Below are 16,319 nucleotides of genomic sequence, written 5' to 3' on the forward strand. Positions count from 1 at the left end.
GCAAAGAACACACAGGAAATGTTATTCTTAGTAGGTACACACCTGGGTCTAGAGGAAGATGTGTAGTAAAAGATGGTGTTAGATGGCAGTGAAATGCAAAAAAGGACAGCCTGCGGCAATTAGATTTGAGCTTAAATGCGTACAAAATAAGCACAGTGGCAGAAAAAAGAGAAATTCGTGATAACAAAAATCACCCCAGCACCGCTGAGCAAATTGTCACCTGTAATGGAGCAGGGGGACACAGGTGGCGCTGTGGGTAAAAGCCTCAGCGCCTAGGGCTTGCCGATTGAAAGGTCGGCGGTTCGAATCCCCGTGGCGGGGTGCGCTCCCGTTGCTCGGTCCCAGCGCCTGCCAACCTAGCAGATCGAAAGCACCTCCGTGTGCAAGTAGATAAATAGGGACCACTTACTGGCGGGAAGGTAAACGGCGTTTCTGTGTGCTGCGCTGGCTCGCCAGATGCAGCTTTGTCACGCTGGCCACATGACCCGGAAGTGTCTCCGGACAGCGCTGGCTCCCGGCCTCTCGAGTGAGATGGGCGCACAACCCTAGAGTCTGTCAAGACTGGCCCGTATGGGCAGGGGTACCTTTACCTTTACCTTTAATGGAGCAGGAGACAATTGTTTCTAATCAGATCCAAACAAATGTAATAAAATACTAGTTCCGAATTATGTGTTTCATGTTTGAAATTTAGAGAATTGCAAGTTTTCAATCACCAGGAGAGTGTCTTGGAAAAGAGTGGAATAATTTCCTCTTTGTTTTGAATGGTGCCTTCCCTGAAGACATCCTTCCTCTTTCCTATGAATTGACCACAGTCTTCAACAATACATTATTTGCAATCTGGCTCTGATTGACAGTAGAGGCTGCTGAGTTTTGTGTGCATGTTTAATGGTATCCAGGAAAAAGAAGGCTGTAGCAGATGCCTATGTACTTGGTCTGCAAATGTTCTTCCTCATTTTAAGACACTACGTGTAGTGATTATGAGGGTGGAATGATTATTTTGGCTGGCAGGTGAATTATGGATTCACTATGAAAAGAACAAAGTGCAGATGGGCTGACAAAATGGAATTTGGATGGTATTGCAACCAATATATCACTGTGCGTAATTAACTGGACCTTATATGGGTGTGAATACAAATAGTACAGGAATCATACTGGCAGGGAATGAGTTAAGGTTGGGATCAAGGCTAAGGAGGAGCTTCAGATTTAGAAAACATGGCACTTCTGGCATTGCTCCAGGCCTCCAGCTTCAGGAACTGACCTTGGGGATGTTAGCCCTGACATCTATAGTCATGTCACACTCTTACTGAGCACACTCCAAAAAATGAGTATGGCCAAGGACTCAGGAGGTCTCTACTGCTGCCTCCCAGGATCTACAGTGGTACCTCAGGTTAAGTACTTAATTCGTTCTGGAGGTCCGTACTTAACCTGAAACTGTTCTTAACCTGAAGCACCACTTTAGCTAATGGGGCCTCCTGCTGCCGCTGCACTGCTGCTGCGCAATTTCTGTTCTCATCCTGAAGCAAAGTTCTTAACCTGAGGTACAATTTCTGGGTTAGCGGAGTCTGTAACCTGAAGCGTATGTAACCTGAGGTACCACTGTACTGCATGAGGTGATTGTCTCACCAACCTCATGATAGGACTGGCCCTTATTTCCAATATTCTCTTTCCTAAATGTGCATCTACAGCAAACCCTCAACCAGGGCTGTCTTTAGTATATGCGCCGCCGGGGTGCAAAGATCCACCCAGCGCCCCCAAATTTAGTTTAGCCCCCAAATTAACTTTTATTATGCTTATATCAGACACCACACTTACAGTACGCCTGATCTCTTGTGTGCATGCTCTAGGTGCATTTTTGTGGAAATGGAAAACTAAAATTGCATGCTGAAACACATGTGTAGTAGAGCCCTAAGTACTAAGTAGTCAAAGAAAATGCCGACAATTAGCGAAAATAAACATAATTTTTTATAAACATTTTCTCTAAACGAATTTGAACAGTAAGTGATTAAATTAAAACACAATTTGCAATGTTTCACTCAAGGTCAGGCAGCGTGAGATCAGTCGTGTCAAAGGTGCCGCTGACCCGCTGCCGCATGGCAGCTCAATACAATACGTAACACAATATTTTGCAAGAGTTAATTTCGCATGCATGGCATCATTGAGAATGACAAGCGCCGCCTCTGGCGCGGCACATCTTTGGTAAATGAGCGTACAAAGTTGAAAGTCCTTTAGTGATACAGTAGGTATACATTTCGGTAATACCTAGGTATATGTGTATTTTGTTTTTCTAGCTTGATCAAAATGATTTATTATTTCATAACAGGTAGATAGTTAAGAGCTTATACAGCTTCCCCAGAATTCGGTGCCCGGGTGCCCTGCACCCCTTGCACCCCAGGTAAAGACGGCCCTGCCCTCAACTTACGTTGGGGTTATGTTCCAATGATCACACCTAAAGCCAAAATCACATATAGTCAAAACACATTGGTGCAATTTTATTCTTCTTATTATTCGCTAAGTGCTAGATGTGTACAAGTTAAATGTGCATAACTTGCAGGCTTACTGTATATAAATTTGTATTTCCAGTTTTATTCAAATCTGTGTCGTCTTCTTGGGTGATGCACTTCCTCTTTGATAGGCAGTGCATCTGTGACCATGAAAACTTCCTGACAGTAAGAGCTGTTTGACAGTGGAATTTGCTGCCAAGGAGTGTGGTGGAGTCTCCTTCTTTGGAGGTCTTTAAGCAGAGGCTTGACAACCATATGTCAGGAGTGCTCTGATGGTGTTTCCTGCTTGGCAGGGGGTTGGACTCGATGGCCCTTGTGGTCTCTTCCAACTCTATGATTCTATGATCCTAATCTTATAAACAAGGTTGATTTTGGCCATATTTTTCTCTGTGTCCCATCTGTGGTAGAGTTGTGACTGGCTGGGTCATGGGAAAGGGCCTTCTCTGAGATCATGCCCAACTTTGGGAACTCGCTGCCTAGGGAAGTTTCCTTGGACCTTTGGCCTGGGTAACATGTTCCTTTTCTGACAAGGACTCGTCTTGCCAGATTGATGAATTTCATTGAACAGCCTCTTCATTTCATTGCTGCCTTATCTGCTACGCCTGCCTTTCCTGTTGGCTTTTATGTGGAGTGTTTTAATACGATGTGAACTGCCCTGAGCGTTCTTTGTCAATGGAAGGGTGGGATCAAACTATTTCAAGAAAGCAAATTAACAAATAGTTGGTGACACACCCTGTGCATGAGAGCTTGTTTACACTATCAGTAATCTGGACGGCTTGCTACCTCTTGAAATAATTCTGGCTGTGTCTGCTATCTTTTGAGAAACAGGACATGTGAATGAATTCTCCCAAAAGAGAGAGAAAGGAAAACCATATTTGCATGGCAATATGGTTACAAGTTGCCTGGTAACATGAGAGACCTAAGCAGTAAGTAATTTTAAAGAAAGCAAGCCAATGGAATGATAACACGAATCATTGGCATAAATTTGGGCAGATATGCCTCTGTTTCATTGAGAGCAGAGGATCACATAGCCACTCAGAGTGTAGAGAACCAGTGGTTGGGCTTGAGATTAAATCACCCTTTAGATCTGTATGCAGGCATCTCTGGACCTGCCTCTACAGCCACAGCAGGCGCTATAACTCTCCAATGGTTTGACTTCGCCTCCAAAGGTGCACTCCTCCACTGTCTCCCGAGACAGATGGATGCCAACACAATAATTACTAAGTATGCAGGGATGCGGGTGGCGCTGTGGGTTAAACCACAGAGCCTAGGGCTTGCCGATCAGAAAGTCAGCGGTTCGAATCCCTGCGATGGGGTGAGCTCCCATTGCTCTGGTCCCTGCTCCTGCCAACCTAGCAGTTCGAAAGCACCTCAAAGTGCAAGTAGATAAATAGGTACCGCTCTGGCGGGAAGGTAAACGGCGTTTCCGTGCGCTGCTCTGGTTTGCCAGAAGTGGCTTAGTCATGCTGGCCACATGACCTGGAAGCTGTACGCCAATAAAGCTTGGTCAATAAAGCAAGATGAGCGCCGCAACCGCAGAGTCATCTGCAACTGGACCTAATGGTCAGGGGTCCCCTTTACCTTTATGCAGGGATACTGTATTTAATCGTGTGCTTTGATGGTGTTGAGGCATCTGTTCAACTCCTCTTCTCTGCATATTTATTGTTGTTGTTGTTGTTTTTCCACCTCCTTGTTCCTTTCTAGGGTTTGAGCCAGGAGACAAAATGTCAAGCAGCCACAAGAAAGGCCAGCCTCGTAAGGGGGCGTGCTGGGCATCTTAAAAACGGAGGCTAATTATGCAACCTAGAGCTGGGCCAAGAGTTCACGGAAAGTTCATGCCAGGGTCCAGCTTGTAGCTGCTCATTCATGCTCAGACTTCTGGCCTTTGGAGAGACACCCACTCAGGCACATCACAAAGGCAGGTCTTGTGCTAAAGAGCACCATTTGCTGCTGGAGCACAGAGGAAGGCTCTGTTTTCTTCATTTGGGGCACATCAATAGAGAGCCACATCTTATGTAAAAGAGAGAGGAAAAAACAACATTTAGCACAAGTGGAAAATGATTCTCCAATGGGTAGCTGCTTCAAATGCCCACATTTTGTTTGAATTCCAGCCTCGACAGTTTCATCAGAAGCTGAAATCCTGCACACTGATAGCCAGTTCACATTGCAAAGGTTCTTGGTGCCAGGCAAGAATGGCATTTCTGCCCACAAGTGGGGCTTCGGGGGTGGGGGGGGAATGTCTTTGTACCCAGAAGTGGGGGGGGGGGAGGTGTGTGAAGAGCTGCTTGCCAAGTTGGTCATGCTGCTGTTGCATCAGTGTGCTGCCCTCTTTGCTGTCTTGTTGGCATGGGTGTGGAACCTGCTGTTGCACTTCATCAGACCATCAGTCCCAGATAACATGGTTAACAGCAGTGTTGATGGGAGCTGTAGTACAATAACTGCCAGCGGGTGGCGCTGTGGTCTAAACCACTGAGCCTCTTGGGCTTGCTGATCAGAAGGTCAGTGGTTTGAATCCCTGTGATGGAGTGAGCTCCTGTTGCTCTGTCCCAGCTCCTGCCAACCTAGCAGTTCGAAAGCACATCAGTGCAAGTAGATAAATAGGTACTGCTATGGTGGGAAGGTAAATGGCATTTCTATGCACTCTGGCACTCATCACGGTGTCTCTTTTCATCGGAAGTGGTTTTGTCATGCTGACCACGTGACCCGGAAAGCTGTCTGTGGACAAACACTGACTCCCTTGGCCTGAAAGCGAAATGAGCGCCGCAACCCCATAGTCGCCATTGACAGGACTTAACCATCCAGGGGTCCTTTACCTTTACCTTTCCCCCACTCCTGAAGACTGGAGAGGAAACTGTATCATTACATCCATCCAGTGTCGTCCCCTCCGGCATATAGTACTGGCACCTGGAGAGCCAGTGTGGTGTAGTGCTTAAGAGCGGTAGTCTCGTAATCTGGGGAACCGGGTTCGATTCCCCGCTCCTCCACATGCAGCTGCTGGGTGACCTTGGGCTAGTCACACTTCTCTGAAGTCTCTCAGCCCCACTCACCTCACAGAGTGTTTGTTGTGGAGGAGGAAGGGAAAGGAGAATGTTAGCCACTTTGAGACTCCTTCGGGTTAAAAATGTGGCATTTACTGTAACAATCTCATGGTGATTAATGGCACAAAAGCACTGGCTCTATCCCAGGGATGATGGCAGTGGAGGGGGACGGTTTCTGTATTGGACCTTCCCACACGTTTTCGATTCACTTCTCCAACACTTTCCTAACTTCAAAAAGTTGGTACTTAACTCTCCAAGGACGTAATTGTATCTATAATGGTTCTAATGAATGCTGTTGGAGATGCACTTTTGTTAGTGCTGATATATGCAATATATTCTCATCCTGTCAAAAAGCTTCTGGATGATGGTAGCTTAATCCCTTGGTGATTCTGTTTGGTTATGTCCACAACCTGGTACAATCAGAGAGCTGGGAGATGGTTATCCACTTTTTGACTAGTGCTCCGATGGCCATAAGTAGAATGGGAAAATCCCAAAATCTCTTATATTAGACCATTGGCTGTTGAAAACACGGTATATAGTTCAGATGGTCAAGTTGTTAAATTTTGTTAGATTGCATAAAAGAACACAACATAATAATTTATCAAAAAGCAGGGTCTGTTCATTCGTTGCTGGTGTAATAAAACTCAAGAGAATATTAACCTACATTCTTTGATAGGAACCCTATAGAACTGAGTCGAAGCAGTAGATAATAACTGACAAATCTATGTAAGATCTATGTAAGCATGTGTTCTTTAATCACTTGACAGTGAAGGTGCAACAACAACAACAACACACACACTTCTCAGTCCTTTAACATGCTGTTAAGTCCTAATAGTATATTGCTGACCTGTAAACTGCAAACTGTATTAGTTTGTAACTTAGCGGTTGATCTGTGATTGTAATACTATATTAGAGATTGACTGATTATATTCTTTATTTTGATTTGTAGAATCAATGTAGCCCTGTATCACAGCCAGGGGCGCTGACTTGCCTCCCACATTGAGGGGGCCTGGCATCACATGACAAGTCCTGCCCCCACCCGGCGTGCAAGCTCTCGCCTGGCGGCGGGACATTGGGCACATGGAAGATGTTCATCCTCCGCATGCCCTGCCCCCGCCCGGCTCCCTAGCACTCACCCGGAAGCAGGGGGAGGGGATGGTAGCCCTCTCAATATTGGGGAGGGCTTGGCCTCCTTCCCCAAAATACTGAGGGGGCCAAAGCCCCTTTTGCCCCCTATAGTTGGCACCCCTGATCACAGCAAATTTCTGTGGAAATTCTTAGTAAAAAAAAGCAGATTTGTTGCACAAGGGCAACTAAACACGCCTAAACTTCTGGTATGTGTTGAATCCCTCACACAAAATCTGACTGTCTCAAGGCACTTTTAGTCATTCCCTGAGGGGAAAATGCCTCCAATGCTCTGATTATTTTGCTTGTTTTTATTATTGGTTGATGGGTTAAAAAAAATAAAATTGTAAGGCCCACTTACCTGGGAGCAACTCCCACCGAGCTTGTTATGTACTGAGTTGAATAGGATCCAAAATGCAGCAGTCTGATTGGTCCTAGAACAATGCAGCAGTATGATTGGTCCACAGGAGCCACCCAATCCAGCTCCAGGTGGAAGTGAATCCACAACCTGATTGGCCTACAGGAGAATCCCGGAATTAGCCAATCACGTCCAGCCCATTGTATAAGTAATGTATATAAAGCAGATATTTTGGGGGAACTTTCATTCCTCCTCACACTATGAGCTGAATAAAGAGCATGAAATCCCTCTGAGTATATTTCAGAGCGCAATAGGACTTACTTCTGAGTAGACATGCTAACTCTTACAAGAAAGAAGCAAAACCTTTGCATGTCTTCTAGAACACGAATCTGTTGCTTTCCCACAAGAGCAGCACATAGGCTGAAGAAAAATGGCTACAAAAATTCAGAGACACGCACACTTTCTCACAGACACCCAGCATCCCCTCCCTGTCTCCAGGAGGGTTTCCGTGTAGAGGAAAAACTTTGACAGGATTCACCCAGCCACCCCTGGCAGAACATGAGCTGCCCTATGCCCACCCTGGCAGCTGACAGAGTGACTCACAGCTCCTGGCACTGGGAAGCCAGACTTTGCGTGTCTGGGAAATAATTCCCAGCCAAGTGTGATTGCAGGCTATTATTAAGACTTTTTGTGTGTGAAATTGGCAGACTTGAGGTCAAACATCTTTCAATGAATTCACCCACAGTACTTTCAGAGAGCTTTCAAGAGTAATCCCCATCACACCCTGACTCAGAAGATACTTTACCTCCTCTACGAATTGCTATTTAATTACCAGGCAATTTCCTCCCTCCCCCCTTTACGTTTTTGAGTACTTCATTTTAGTTTTTTTTCAGGAGGGTGGGTTGCTTTTACAGTCCAACTCTGCCTTTGAATAAGACAGTATGGTTGAGAGCCAGAAGCAACACCAGCTGGAAAAGAAAATGAGGAATTTGTTCTTTCAAGAAATGGTTTTCAAACTGGGGTGCATGGTGAAAGAGTTTGGAAATTTACACCAGAAGCTTAAAATGACAAAGTGTAAACAAAGGTTGCACTTACCTGAAAAACCAGGTCCTTAATTCAGACATAGCTGTGATATGTAAAGATTAATTTGCAGACTAAAGCCAGGGGCACAGTTAGATGACTGAACCAAGATGGAACTTAGGAGTCCATGGGGTGTGTGTGTGAAGGAACTCAAGGTTGCTGAGAGGTGTAGTTCAGCAACATCTGGAGAAGTCACCAATGATTGACTTGCTTCTTTCCACTATGGGCTCTAGATTTCATAGGGGGAGGATACATTGGCTATGTCTGCTCTAGACATTATAAGTGAGAGAGGTGGAGGAGACATGGGGCTGCTCTTCCTGGTCTAATGAACTTAACTTAATATCCCTGTGAAGTCAGAAAAATAATCCCATTGTGCTACAGCAGGGTTGGTGAATCTCTGGCCTGTGGGCCACATTTGACCTGGCTTGGGTCGCAATTTGGCCTGTGAAGTCATTTCCTCCAAACCATGCTCATCTGTCCCACACATGGTGTCATGTGTGACATCAGGTATGGGGCAGAGAGAGATGCAGTTGAATGGCTGCATGAATAATTCCCCCATGGAGAACTTGATTGGGCAGCTGCTCCTTGCAGAAACCACCAGTGGATTGGCAGCTCTTCAAAGCACCATTTAGGACCATTTGCAAGCTCTTTGTGGTGCTCTAAAGCCCAGTGATCATCGTGTTGTGTCAAGTGATTGGCAGATGTGCAGCCCCTCCCACATGTCAAATCTGACCTGCAAGAGGTAGGGGAGATAAGATTCTGCCCCACTGGCCAGATTAGATCCCTCCCTTCCCTGGCTTAGAACATCATATATTGAGATGGTTAGTTTTCAAGTTGGAATCAGCGAAAAAACTCTGTAAATACCTATAAATCCTTAAGAGCTTTTAGTGGTGTTCATGTGTTTTTCTCTCTCTCATGCTAAGTGCTACTCCATAGCTTCAGTCCCTTCCCTGGCTGCAAATGTCTTGGGAACTGAGCTTGCTTTTAATCATAACATGCTTATAAGTTCATGAGGTCTTCCCCAGGCATTCAACCTCAATTACCTTGGCTCACCACTCACCTCTTATGGTACACTTGTTGCCAACTTAAGAAGACAAGAAGAGCCTTACTGGTGGGCAGCAAATTGAGTAAGAGGCAACTTACCCAACCCCAATGCACTCCTCCCCCCCAAAAAGTATCTGCTTGTCTACTACTGCATGTGGTTGACAGGCAGAAAAACAAAACCACCAGAGCAGCAAATGGGTGGATCTTGTGTTTCTGCCTCCACCACTGCACAAACATTTTCCCCAAAGTCATCCAAAGCAGCTGCCTGCTGCTTGCTCCACAAAGCCAGTGGGCAGCAAAGCAAACAGGAGGCAAATAGGCTCAGGCACTTTTTCTCTCCTTGCCTCCATGGACAAGAAAGCTTATTTCCCTCCCCTTTTCAGTAAGTCTTTCAACAGGGAGTAAAACAAGCAGAAGACAAACAGGCACTGCACTTCTTAGCTCTCACCCCTATTTCAAGAATTCCTTCCATGGCAGCCTAAACAGAGGAGGCAGAACAACCTTGGTACTTCCCCCTACTTCAATATCACCCAAAAACCCAAATGGCTGGCAACTGTCCTACCTTTTCTCTCCTCTACAGTTTTGTCCCACAACAGCTGCCCAGGCAAATCCTTCTCTACAGAAAGGAAGGGAAGAGTTAGCATCATAACCAATTGGAGACGGATGTGCCCTTCTAGTTTCAGCAAGTGTTCTGTGCTGTGGAGCCAGAGGAAGCATTGTACTCATCCATCTTCTTGGGTTGGGTTAGTGACCCCTGGGTCAGCAGGTTGCTTGCACATTAGGTTTCATACTTTTCTTTCTAAAAGGGCTAGAGACTTACTGTTTTAAAATGAAAGCTTAGAGTCTGGGACCCTGCTGGCATGAGTTCTTCTGCAATTGCTCCAATTGCATCATTACAAATCTGGCTCTGTTAGGACCCTGGGGAATGATGAGGGCAACATTCACTGCTCTACTCACTGGCCCTGCCCACCACTAGTAGGCAACCCTTGGTAAGTTACCCCAAGGGAAAGCAGCTGCTGAGGTAAGAATGCTCAACATCTCTAGCTGAAAGCAAAAGTCAAGACAAATCGGGACTCTTAAGGGGAAAGTTCAGTGGAATTTTTTTGGAAGGTGGAAGAATCTGATCAAGACGTACAAAATGTCTTGGCAAAAGGAGAACAGGAGCCCCTTGCAAATACTATTTTGCAAAACTTCTCATTCCCATCAGCCTTGTTTGTGTAGAGGAGAACAACCAAGATGATCAAGGGTCTGGAAACCAAGCCTTATGAGGAACAGTTAAGGGAATTGGGTATGTTTAGTTTGGGTAAGAGGGAACTGAGAGGAGATATTGGTAGCTGTCTTCAAATATATAAATGGCTGTCACATGGGAAGATGGAGGAATCTTGTTTTCTCCTCAACCAATGGCTTCTAGTTATAAAAATTTTTGACTAAACATCAGGAAGAAATTTCTGACACTAAGAGCTCTTTGACAGTGGAACAGACTTCCTTGGGAAGTGGTGGACTCTCCTCCCTTGGAGGTTTTTAAGCAGAGGTTGGATGGCCATCTATCATAGATCCTTTAATTGAGATTTCTGCATTGCAGGGGGTTGGATGAGATGACCTCAGGGTCCCTTCCAATTCTACAATTCTATGATTCTGTGATTCTATACTTTGTACATTTAAACTGGACTCAACCTAGCAAATATGGGTTCTATTCCTGGTACTGAGCAGGCTTCACTGCAAGAGAGATGAAGTTTTGCAATCTTCCACAAGCTCAACCTCCAGATTTTACTGGACACCGAAGGGCTATATTTCCTCTTCAACGTGAATGCTCTTCATTCTTGTTCATTTCATTCATTCATACATTTCATTGATTTTTATATGATCAATATTTTCCATTTGAAACCTCTCTGTGCAACTATTAATCTCCCAATAAAAATGGTGCATGGTGGAGATTGCCTGTTGTTTTCCAGAATAGTGGACATTTGGAAAGGGGCGGGGAACCATATTCAGAGGTACTCTGAAGCCATTTATATCCAGTGCATTTGTAGTCTAAGTTAGAAAGAAGAAAGAAATTCAGCATCAATGTAATGCAAATCCTACACAAAGCCAGGTTCCATTCTGCAATTTGCTTTAACTGCATTTTTGCTCTTGTTTTGCTAAATGTATCCTGCCATTTTTATTATTTTCTAGTTTCTGCTAGACACATGGAAAGGCATGGAGATACAAAAAGATGTTGTTGCTGTTGGCATCTATTTGCGTTGTGGGACAATGGAAGAGTGTGTCTTTGGGGATAAAGTTAAACTGTCAGAGAGTTACAGTGCCTGTTGTGGCTGTTGTTGTTGTTGTTTAGTCATTCAGTCGTGTCCGACTCTTCGTGACCCCATGGACCAGAGCACACCAGGCACTCCTGTCTTCCACTGCCTCCCGCAGTTTGGTCAAACTCATGCTGGTAGCTTCGACAACACTGTCCAACCATCTTGTCTTCTGTCGTCCCCTTCTCCTTGTGCCCTCCATCTTTCCCAACATCAGGGTCTTTTCCAGGGAGTCTTCTCTTCTCATGAGGTGGCCAAAGTATTGGAGCCTCAGCTTCACGATCTATCCTTCCAGTGAGCACTCAGGGCTGATTTCCTTAAGAATGGATAGGTTTGATCTTCTTGCAGTCTATGGGACTCTCAAGAGTCTCCTCTAGCACCATAATTCAAAAGCATCAATTCTTCGGTGATCAGCCTTCTTTATGGTCCAGCTCTCACTTCCATACATCACTTCAAGGCCTTTCATGGATCACTGCCTTGCTGTGGCGAAGGGACTTGAATAACTCAGAGAAGCTATGAGCTATGCCATGCAGGGCCACCCAAGATGGACAAGTCATAGTGGAGAGTTTTGACCAAACGTGATCCACCTGGAGCAGGAACCGGCAAGCCGCTCCAGTATCCCTGCCAAGAAAACTCCATGGACAAAGACAACAGGCAAATAAAAGTTGTGGCTGTAGAGACCAATAAATATAGCCTTTTGCATATTAAACATTTCAATCCATAGGCGCAAACTCCTAGGGGCTGAGGTCCCTTTGCCCCTGCCAATAAAATATTTTTGACCCTCAAATGGTGTGCATGTGACACATCTTTTGATTGATTATGTGAGGCAGGGCTTACCTGCCCTCAATTTTGAATACATGTTGACCCCCCTGCTGCAATCCCATTTTTTTTTTTTTTTGCAGCACACATGAACTCATGGTTGGGTTGATTGGAGTTATTCCAACAGAACAATTTGGCCCTTAAATCACATTGTATTTACTCCTTTCCTGAGTAGTTCAGTTCAACCCCACCAGATGACCCAAAAGCTAAATTAAGGGGGGGGGAGCGGGTGAGTTGCATTTTCTGATTCAAAATTTGGGTTGTTGCATTGTGCTTCTATTCTTTTGACTCTTGTCGACTTGACAACAGCACAGACTCTGGCTCACACATTTGGGTATGTTCTTTAATTAGTAAATCGATTAAAAGCAAAACCGTGCAAACAGGATGAGAGAGATTCTGTGGGATGCAGTTCTAGGTTTAGATTTTTTATTTTTTATTTTTTAAAAAAACAGCAACAGATTTGTCTCTTCCTTCAAACTGGAACAAAAAGAGACCCAGAGCAGAGTTTTGGCAGTTGTCTGCTGAAGGGTACCAGCAGGCAGAATGTACAAAGGCCCTTTTGATATAAAGTTACCAGGCTGTTCAGTTATCGATCTATCTCATCCACAGAAAGATTCAAGGCTAACAAGAACAAGAACAATTAACGTTAATATCGAAATCAGCTGGTGAGTGCTGACAGGATTGTAGCCAAAATGGGACCAACTGAGAAACAATACTCCAATACTTCTACACCTCATGAGAAGAGAAGACTCCCTGGAAAAGACCCTGATGTTGGGAAAGATGGGAAAGATGGAGGGCACAAGGAGAAGGGGACGACAGAGGATGAGATTTTTGGACAGTGTTGTCGAAGCTACTAACCTGAGTTTGACTAAACTGTGGGAGGCAGTGGAAGACAGGAGTGCCTGGCGTGCTCTGGTCCATGGGGTCATGAAGAGTCGGACACGACTAAACTAGTAAACAACAATGAAGAACAAGAGGGAAGTTATTGCCATGCTCAGGGGAAATCCTCAACCTGAATGTACCACCCACCTGAATGTATACAGTGATACCTCGGGTTAAGTACTTAATTCGTTCTGGAGGTCCGTACTTAACCTGAAACTGTTCTTAACCTGAAGCACCACTTTAGCTAATGGGGCCTCCTGCTGCTGCCACACCGCTGGAGCATGATTTCTGTTCTCATCCTGAAACAAAGTTCTTAACCTGAAGCACTATTTCTGGGTTAGAGGAGTCTGTAACCTGAAGCGTATGTAACCTGAAGCGTATGTAACCTGAAGCGTATGTAACCTGAAGCGTATGTAACCCGAGATACCACTGTACAGACATATATAGGGGTGGGGGGAGGAGAGGAAAGCAATGAGGGGATCTGAACATGTGAAAATCCTGGCGCTGATGGGACACGTTGGTTGACTACCACACATTAACAAGAGCAGCAGACACAACAACAATTATTATCATAAAAGCAAATTTCCTCACGCAGAGACATGGCACACAGTAACTTTTTAAAAGCAGTGTCCAAGTCGATCCCAAATGTCAGGAACAACAGGACTTGGCGTTTTTTATACCTCTTGAGAGCCTTTAAAGCACTTCAGAAACATTAGTGGCAGACATCCTTTCCACCACATTGCAAGTGTAATTATCCTTGTGTAGCAGATTTTAGAGGGGGTAGGGGAGGAGGTTTGCTGAAGTGGAGAAGCATCACTTTGCATGAGGCCACTGAGTGACTTCACAGCAGTGGCAAATGCTGGATTGTAGAAGTTCCTGGTCATAGGTCAGTTTTAGGCACTATGGCCGCGCATTCCTCACTTCCCAGAGTGGGTTTTGCTCCCGCTGAATAATTAGTAGATGCATTTTGGTATAGAAACTCATTTGGTTTTTTGAACATAGCATTAAGAATGCTTTCAATTCATGAATTTTGTTTGTTTGTTTGACGATGATGATTACCACTATTACCCTCCCTTCACCCTAAGTCCCTGGAGGGTTGCAACAATTTGAAACGCAACATTAAAAAACAATTTGAAATTGTTTACAGTCACAAAAATAAGGTGGGTCCTAAAACTAAATTTCTCAGGTGTCAAAGACCTGAAACTGTTTCATCCTTCTGGGTGTATGGATGAAATTATGGGGCAGTGGGGTGGGGTGGGGAACCCAACCATGCATTACCCAGCTCTCTTTTAAATAGATCCAATCACTGATTTATCTAGCCCTTTGTATTTTAAGCGACACTTCTGAAATTAAAAGCGCCTGCAGCTTGAATAAAATGCAGAGAAAGACCAGCTCTGCTATCAGCTAGAGGAATCACATTAATATGGAAAAGAGTAGATCTGGGCCATCTGTTGCTGAGTGGTTGAATCGATGTCTGGCTTAGCAGCATATGAAAGAGAGACGTACAGTTCAGACTGCAGAACAGGGCTGATATTTCGGGTGACATCTGGATGCTTTTTATCAATGATATAAACAGAAATTCTGGGGGAACAACAAACTGTTAGTCACGAGCACTTTAAATATCGACAGACACAAGATCATAAAATTAAAGCAAGTAACTGGCCCAAATGAATTTGTATGCGTGTGCTATGTTACAGTGTGTGTGTGTGTGTGTGTGTGTGTATGTGTGTGTGTGTATATATATATATATATATATGCAGGTTTTGGTGTCCTCGGGTGTCTTCCCGTGTAAAAGTTGGGGTGTCTAGGCGACGTTTCGACGAGGTCTCACTCGTCATCTTCAGGCTGGTGCTTTCGGCTTCTTGTTACTGGAACAGAGCGGGATCTCAATGTTTGAGTTCCTATAAATACTGTAGAGGGGGTGTGGTGTCTAGCCTCCAATGTTCTGGGCAGAGAGGAAGTTCCCAGGCTAGTGTGCCTTTTCTTCTTTTGTTCCTTAATTACTTGAGAGATACCTTGAGTGATTTCTTGAGTGATATCCTGAGTACCACTTAGGTGGGTCATTAGGTGTGGATTAGTTGCTAAAGTCTTTGTGTCTTGACCTCTTGAACTTTGTGAAGAGTTTTCCTGAGAAGATGGCTGTATTGCACTTAGTTGTGCTTTGGCTTGGCTTCGTGTATAGGGGCGAGCTGTGGTTTTGTGGCTTGTGTCAGCCAGATCTGTGTAGGGATTGCAGGGGGGTGCAGCATCCGGAGGTGCCACCATGGATTGGCTACTGGATGGTGTCAGTAATTCATCTGTGGAGAGGGTCTGGGTTTGGGTCTGGTGTGGTTGATTGGTGTTGGCGTTCTGTGTGCCTCTGGATCTGGTGTCAGTTTTTGTGGGGAGGGCTAATTTCCAGATGTCTGGCAAGCGGGATGTGTCGTCACGCTTGTTCATGTTGTGAGGGTGTTTCTCTATCTCGATGGCTTCCATGATTATTCTCTTGTGGTGATGTTCCGTGTTAAAGAGCAATTTGGAATCTGCAAAATTAATTTCGTGTCCTGTTTCTTTCATGTGTTGGAAAAGAGAGGAAGTTTTTTCTTCTTTTTTGACGGCATTCTTGTGTTCTGCGATACGTGCATTTATTCGTCTGTTTGTTTGTCCAATGTACGTGGCTGGGCAGACTTTGCAGGGTATTTCATAGATCCCTTGGTTTTCCAACTGGATTTTATCCTTGGGGTTTCTGAGGATATTGGCTAAACACAATATCAAAACAGCCTTTTGCACCAACCAAAAAATAGCCAATATCCTCAGAAACCCCAAGGATAAAATCCAGTTGGAAAACCAAGGGATCTATGAAATACCCTGCAAAGTCTGCCCAGCCACGTACATTGGACAAACAAACAGACGAATAAATGCACGTATCGCAGAACACAAGAATGCCGTCAAAAAAGAAGAAAAAACTTCCTCTCTTTTCCAACACATGAAAGAAACAGGACACGAAATTAATTTTGCAGATTCCAAATTGCTCTTTAACACGGAACATCACCACAAGAGAATAATCATGGAAGCCATCGAGATAGAGAAACACCCTCACAACATGAACAAGCGTGACGACACATCCCGCTTGCCAGACATCTGGAAATTAGCCCTCCCCACAAAAACTGACACCAGATCCAGAGGCACACAGAACGCC

Source organism: Podarcis gaigeae (genome assembly GCF_964106915.1).
Source record: "Podarcis gaigeae genome assembly, chromosome: 6".
NCBI lineage: Eukaryota > Metazoa > Chordata > Lepidosauria > Squamata > Lacertidae > Podarcis > Podarcis gaigeae.